This window comes from Lepidothrix coronata, unplaced genomic scaffold (assembly GCF_001604755.1).
Source record: "Lepidothrix coronata isolate B3197 unplaced genomic scaffold, Lepidothrix_coronata-1.0 Scaffold119, whole genome shotgun sequence".
NCBI classification, from domain to species: domain Eukaryota; kingdom Metazoa; phylum Chordata; class Aves; order Passeriformes; family Pipridae; genus Lepidothrix; species Lepidothrix coronata.
Window position 1 is genome coordinate 1,218,148 of NW_016690299.1, and position 6,812 is coordinate 1,224,959.

General features: G+C 46.4%; 1 protein-coding gene across 1 annotated transcript in view; it reads right to left on the minus strand.

Moving 5' to 3' along the window:
• The window catches only part of MDGA2 (MAM domain containing glycosylphosphatidylinositol anchor 2), a 306,141-nt gene that overhangs the window by 42,866 nt on the left and 256,463 nt on the right, over window positions 1–6,812 (minus strand). The gene's annotated exons all lie outside the window — the stretch shown is intronic.

Genomic DNA, 6,812 nt, shown 5'->3' on the forward strand with positions numbered 1-6,812 from the left:
GGCAGAATCAGCAACGTGGCCTCAAGATTAATTTCCTCAGTTTAAATCAAGCACTTCACACCTACACCAACAACTCTATTGCCACCATCAAGAACTCATCCACCCCAAGCCACATCCCATATTCCAGTGGTGGCTTCTCCATCCCACAAAGCTCCAACTGATCTCCAAGCACAGGCAGGGCACTGAACTACCTCATTCTCCTGGGATTTCTAAAAGCTCTTCACAAATGGCCATATTTTTCCATCCCAAATCGTTCCAGAGTGACAAATTAATGGCAGGGGCTGCAATCAGGATGACAAGCCCAGGCCCTTTTTCAGCTGGAGCTTTGCTGCTCAGTCAATGCCACGAGCGAGGGAGGGTTGTCTTGGGAAATGAGCTGGAAAAACGAGGCTGCATTTTAAACAACCTGCAGGAGGCTCTGCAGGAGCAGATCAGGGGGTGAAAACACCACCAGACGAGCTCATGATGCCAAAATGTATTTCCAAGGAGAGCAAATATTCTGATTTTACTTCGTTTTTTAAATAAGGAAGAGTTTTTGGCAATAAATAACAGCCCAGCTGTCAGATCTGACCGTTCCAACGGAGCCTTTCTTAAATCCCAAAGAAAACTGGGAAGGAAGTGGCCACTGGATGTTTAATGAAGTCCTCCAAACGGGAATGGGAGGGTTTCAATCAGCTCAGAGCCACAGATGCACTGCAGCAGGGGGCTCGTTGGCTCGGGGAAAGGCAGAGTGGTTTGGATTCCATGGAAACATCTGCGGTGTCAGGGAATAAAGAATTCCCCAGCAGGAAAAGAACACAGGGATTTGTCCACGGGAATAAATCACTCTTGTCCCAACAATTTATAACATTTGTAACATGTTTGTGGATGTTCTGGACATACACTGATTATATGTTCTGGCACAGCTCCATCATCCTTCACCTTGGAGCAAAAAAAAATGGGTTTAAGGAATTACCAACAGAATTCCATCATTTTTACAAGGTAAACTCCCTTCCCCAAGGCCCACTAGGAGTGAATATTTCTCACCTTCTTCTTTGCTTTGGTTTTATAAAGTGATCTCAGAGGAATGCAGGGAAAAGAAGTTCATTCCAGCCCCTGGAATTAAGGCCTGGATGTGTCCCAGTGACACAGAACCCAACAGAACCATCCCCAGAACAGGTTTGGAATGGGAGAGATGGAAGAAGATGCATTTCTACTGCTAAAGTTTATCCCAAAATCCTGATATATTTTAACAGGGTACTTGGATTTAATTTATTTATGAGTCTTAGGCATTGATGCTCCTCAATAACTTCACTAAGGAGGACGAATCCTCCACCAGAAAGAAGTTTCTGTAGCACTCAAAGGCCTCTGAAATATATATTTATCCTGTATTTACACATCCAGACACACAACTCTTACTTGTCAGGCACCTGCCTGAGGACAAAGGCCATAATTTTTATGCAGCTCTTAAATATTAAATAAGTTTTATTCCTCTGTTTCTCTTCCAGTTTTCATTCTTGCACATCCTTGGATATTTCTGAACAGCACCGTGACATCCTATTAAATCAGCATTGACAAGAAAACCTTTGCTGTCATTTATGAATTTCTTTTTTTTTTTTTAAACAGTCTGGCTTTAATTTATGAAATTATGGAAATATAGAATGCTTTGGGTTGGAAGGGATTTTAAGGATCATCCAGTTCCACCCCCTGCCATGGGCAGGGACACCTTCCACCAGCCCAGGTTGCTCCAACCTGGCCTTGGACACTTCCAGGGATCCAGGGGCAGCCACAGCTTCTCTGGGAATTCTATTCCAGGCCCTCCCCACCCTCCTAGGGAAAAATTTCTCTTCCATATCTGACCTGAATTTCAGTTTTGTATCAAGAACAAGAAGGAGGAATGGAAAGCACTTCAAGGCAATCATATTTTTCATTTTAAACCCGAGTTCTGAGCAGCATCCTGATCCTGCTTCCTGCTGTTCTCATCCATTGGATAACTGCAGAGCAGCAGGGGGAAAAATCCCTCAGCAGACACACATCCCACCTTCTCTGCTCCTCTCTGCTGCTGCTGGAAGTGGAGCACGTGTTTATCAAGCCCCTTTTTTGAGGGCTGACCACAGGTTGCTCCCTGAAGGAGCTGAAAAAAAAAGGTGGAGAGGGACTTGGGACAGGGGATGGAGGGAAAGGACACAGGGAATGGCTTCCCACTGCACAAGGGGAGATTTAGGGTGACATATCAAGGCTGAGGAATGATTTGCAAAGGAGGAGGCTGAGGGCTGGGATGGGAGATTTGGAGCCAAGTCTTTTAATTGCGAGTTAAAAATGGTTCCATTTTTTGGGATGGATGAGGCAAATATTTACATAGAATTCTGAAAATAAAGTTTCTACTGATTATGTCTTAAGGAATTCAGAGCTATAAAGGTTTAAATCCTGTGGAGCCAGGCTGGGAGAGCTGGGGGGGTTCCCCTGGAGAAGAGAAGGCTCCAGGGAGAGCTGAGAGCCCCTTGCAGGGCCTAAAGGGGCTCCAGGAGAGCTGGAGAGGGACTGGGGACAAGGCATGGAGGGACAGGACACAGGGAATGGCTTCCCACTGGAAAAGGGGAGATTTGGGTGGGATCTTGGGAAGGAATTCTTGTCTGGGAGGGTGGGGAGGCCCTGGAATAGAACTCCCAGAGAAGCTGTGGCTGCCCCTGGATCCCTGGAAGTGTCCAAGGCCAGGTTGGAGCAACCTGGGCTGGTGGAAGGTGTCCCTGCCCATGGCAGGGGGTGGCACTGGATGATCCTTAAAATCCCTTCCAAACCAAACCATTCTGATCCCTGGAATGAATACAGGACCCTCTTTGCCTGCTGCCCCCATGAGATCTGACCCCAGTGAAGAACTGAGGTTAGAAATCACATTTAGGACATTCTTGTGTGTCTTCAAGAAACCCCTGAAGAGTCAATAAGACTCTTAATAAATCAGTAATGAAATAGCAGAATTTTACACTTACATAACAAAAATCAAACCCAGGCAGTCCCAGCAGGCAATAATTTCTTGGATCAAATGAATATGTAAGATTTTGTCTGCAAATTTCTTTTTGTGAAGAAAAGCAGTTTAGATTGACTGTCCACATCTCGTGGTAATGGGAAGGGGCAGAGCTCTGCCTGGGATTTGTTCTGTTCACAGCCCTAGAAATCACAGCCCAAAGCCCCCCAAACAAGAATGGGAACACACCCAGAATAGGGTTTGGGATGGAAGGGACCTTTAAAGCTCATCTTATCCCAATTCTTTTCCACAGGCAGGGACACCTCCCACTAGCCCAGGTTACTCCAACCTGGCCTTGGACACTTCCAGGGATCCAGGGGCAGCCACAGCTTCTCTGGGAATTCTATTCCAGTCCCTCCCCACCCTCCCAGCCAACACTCCCTTCCCAATCTCCCATCTCTCCCTGCCCTCTGGCAGTGGGAAGCCATTCCCTGTGTCCTGTCCCTCCATCCCTTGTCCCCAGTCCCTCTCCAGCTCTCTTGCAGTCTCCTTTCCTGGCAGCACATTCCTACTATAGGAATCCTGCCCATTTGATCCATAATTCAGCTCAGAGGACCCTCTGTTTTCCAAGGAGACCATCCCCCAGCCTATTTCTGACCTTATTTCTCCTGGCTGGGTCTTTGTCCTCCATTTTTAATAGAGAAGATGTAAAGGCCGTGAAGAAATCCTGGGGTCAGGGAATCTCAGAATCCCAGAATGGTTTGGGTTGGAAGGGACCTTTAAAGCCCATCTTATTCCACTCCCTGCCATGGGGAGGGACACCTTCCACTATTCCAGGTTGCTCCAACCTGGCCTTGGACACTTCCAGGGATCCAAGGGCAGCCACAGCTTCTCTGGGAATTCTATTCCAGTCCCTCCCCACCCTCCCAGACAAGAATTCCTTCCCAAGATCCCACCTAACCCTGCCCTCTGGCAGTGGGAAGCCATTCCCTGTGTCCTGTCCCTCCATCCCTTGTCCCCAGTCCCTCTCCAGCTCTCCTGGAGCCCCTTTAGGCCCTGCCAGGGGCTCTCAGCTCTCCCTGGAGCCTTCTCTTCTCCAGGGGAACCCCCCCAGCTCTCCCAGCCTGGCTCCACAGGATTTAAACCTTTATAGCTCTGAATTCCTTAAGACATAATCAGCAGAAATTTAACTTTCAGAATTATATGTAAACATTTGCCTCATCCATCCCAGAAAATGGAACCATTTTTAACTTGCAATTAAAAGACTTGGCTCCAAATCTCCCATCCCAGCCCTCAGCCTCCTCCTCAGCCTTGGGAAGGACGAGCACAGGAGGCTGCAAACTGGAAATTGTAAAACCAGCACCATTTCTGCTCTAATTCAATTTGCCAAACCCAGGGAAATCAATAAGAGACGTGTCTTTGCTTGTCACACTCATTTCCTTTTTTTTTTTTGGCCAAACTCTGCCTGTCTCATTCACGAGTGCAGATGGAACAGGAGGAAAGCAAGGCCCTTTTTAGATTTCCACAATAAATGCACACAGGGAAGTCTTTGGGACAGATAATATGATATAGATTCAAATCTTTCAGGGGAACAACATCAGAAATATTCCAGTGTACATGTGGACTTTAAACTTCCTCTCTCTTCCTGCCCTGAAATGAAGTGCTCCAGATGTGAGGAATTGTTTTGGCTGCTTCTGAACACGATTTATACACAGTTTTGATGTGCAGATATTTTACATGGAAATGGATATTTTACAGGGAAATGGATATTTTTTCCAGTGGAAATTCCATTCCAAAGAGCTTGCAAACATCTCTCCCTTTGCAGGAGGTTAAGGATGGCCACCCTGCCCATCAGGTGAGGTCCTAAATGCACTAAAATAAGGACATTCCTCACAAGTTACTTCAAATTTCCTTTCCTCTGTTTCCATTTTCACTCCACAGGCAGGAAAATGACCCCTCTCTGCCCTCAGGATTCCCTCCTCACCTGAGAGGACCTTCCTTCTCCCTCTTTGACCTTCTTGTCTCCCCTGACATGTCATTAAACCAAGCTCCACTTTTTTCTCAAATAACTTTTCTGACATTTTCTGTGACAGTTTCTTTTAAATTCTCCTCACCCAATGCTTAAAATACCTGAAAATCTCCTTAACCAATGCTTCAAAACCTAAATTTCCCCTGTGTCCTGCTTTCCCACCATTCCATCCTCCCCTGAGAGGTGTTTGTTGTAACTCCAGTGACAAAGCAGGTGACATGGAGCAGGATCTGACAGGAATGTTCTGGTGATTCATCCAGGGTAAAATCTGGGAGCCCTATTCCAGGAATATGGAGAAAATTAAGGAAAGCCCCAGAGAAAGAGGGTTCAAGAGAGATGTGGTCCCACAGAGCCATGAAATCCTCTGGGTTGCTGAGGTTTAGTTGGGATATTGGGAAGGAATTCCTGGCTGGGAGGGTGGGGAGGGGCTGGAATAGAATTACCAGAGAAGCTGTGGCTGCCCCTGGATCCCTGGAAGTGTCCAAGGCCAGGTTGGAGCAACCTGGGCTGGTGGAAGGTGTCCCTGCCCATGGCAGGGGTGGCACTGGATGGGCTTTGAGGTCCCTTCCCACCCAAACCAGTCTGGCATTCCATGGAAATTCAACAACTCTAAACCCGTTACGAGCTAAATATTCCCAAAATTCTTCCTGGATTCTGTCTGAAGAAGCAACACTGCACAGGTCAGGCACAGAGGGAGAGATTTAAGAATCCTTAATCCAACAGAAATTTAGGGATCAGATAAAGGGAATGGTGTGGATGGAACCAGGAGCAGATCCCACAAAACTGGCAGCGTTTTCAGGGCATTAAAAGGTTAAAACAAAGATTAAGAGCAGCTGATTTTTCCAGCTCAGAACCCCATTCCCACCTGGAAAACCTCCTGTCCTCTTTCTGCCGCTCCCAAAAGATGCTCATCCCAGTCCTGTGGCTCCCAGAACCAGCAAACCCCAGTCAAAAAATACCAAGCCAAATAATTACCCAGCACAAACAATCTGCTGGGAGGGTGTAAAGAAAAACAAGGATTTTAATTATGGCCCTCATTCCAGGGGGAATTCCTGCACTAACGTGTGTCCAAATGGATCACTGGGTTCCAAATCACCCCTGGTTTGAAACGTGGCCTCAGAGACATGAAAGGGGAATATTTTGATGAGCCTGACACGGAGTGTTGTCAAGGAAATTAGAGCAAAGTAACTCCAGTTAATTATATAAATAGATAATTAAAATTAAATTAAAATTAAATTAAAATTAGGCAGGGGGAAAAAAAATAAAAAGCAGCTAAAAAAAATCCTAATGCAATTAATTTCATTATATATTCTTCGACTTGGGCGAATTCTCCTCGTAATTCCCTAATTCCTCTCGGGGCCGGGGAATCAGGGCCCTCGTTTGTGCCCAGCCATGCAAACAGTGGCATAAACACTGTGATTAAAATCACCCATTTTCATTTCAAATGAGTGGGATTCAGGCAGGAGAGGGAAGGAGAGGGAAGGAGAGCCAGGAGCCTCCAGGTACTGAAGCCCTTCCTGGGATTTGTCCCGGTCGGCTCCAGGACTCCCAGGGAGGTCACACAAGCACAGACCCCACACCCATTCAGCATAAATAACGTGCTCAAACTCTGTGTTTGTTTTGCAGCTCCCAAAGCTCATCCTGGCAGGAGATCTGCGGGATAACAAAGTGTTTTCTGCCTCAACTTTGCCAAAATATCCGTCTCCAAAGTCTGCCTTAATCCCCAATTTCTCCCTCCCTGCACAAATTGTTATTTCAGGAGTTTGATCCTCAAATATCCGGTTTTTAAATCAAATCTGTTGGGGGGTTATTGAAAGGAAAAGAAACTCAAATCAGTGCCAG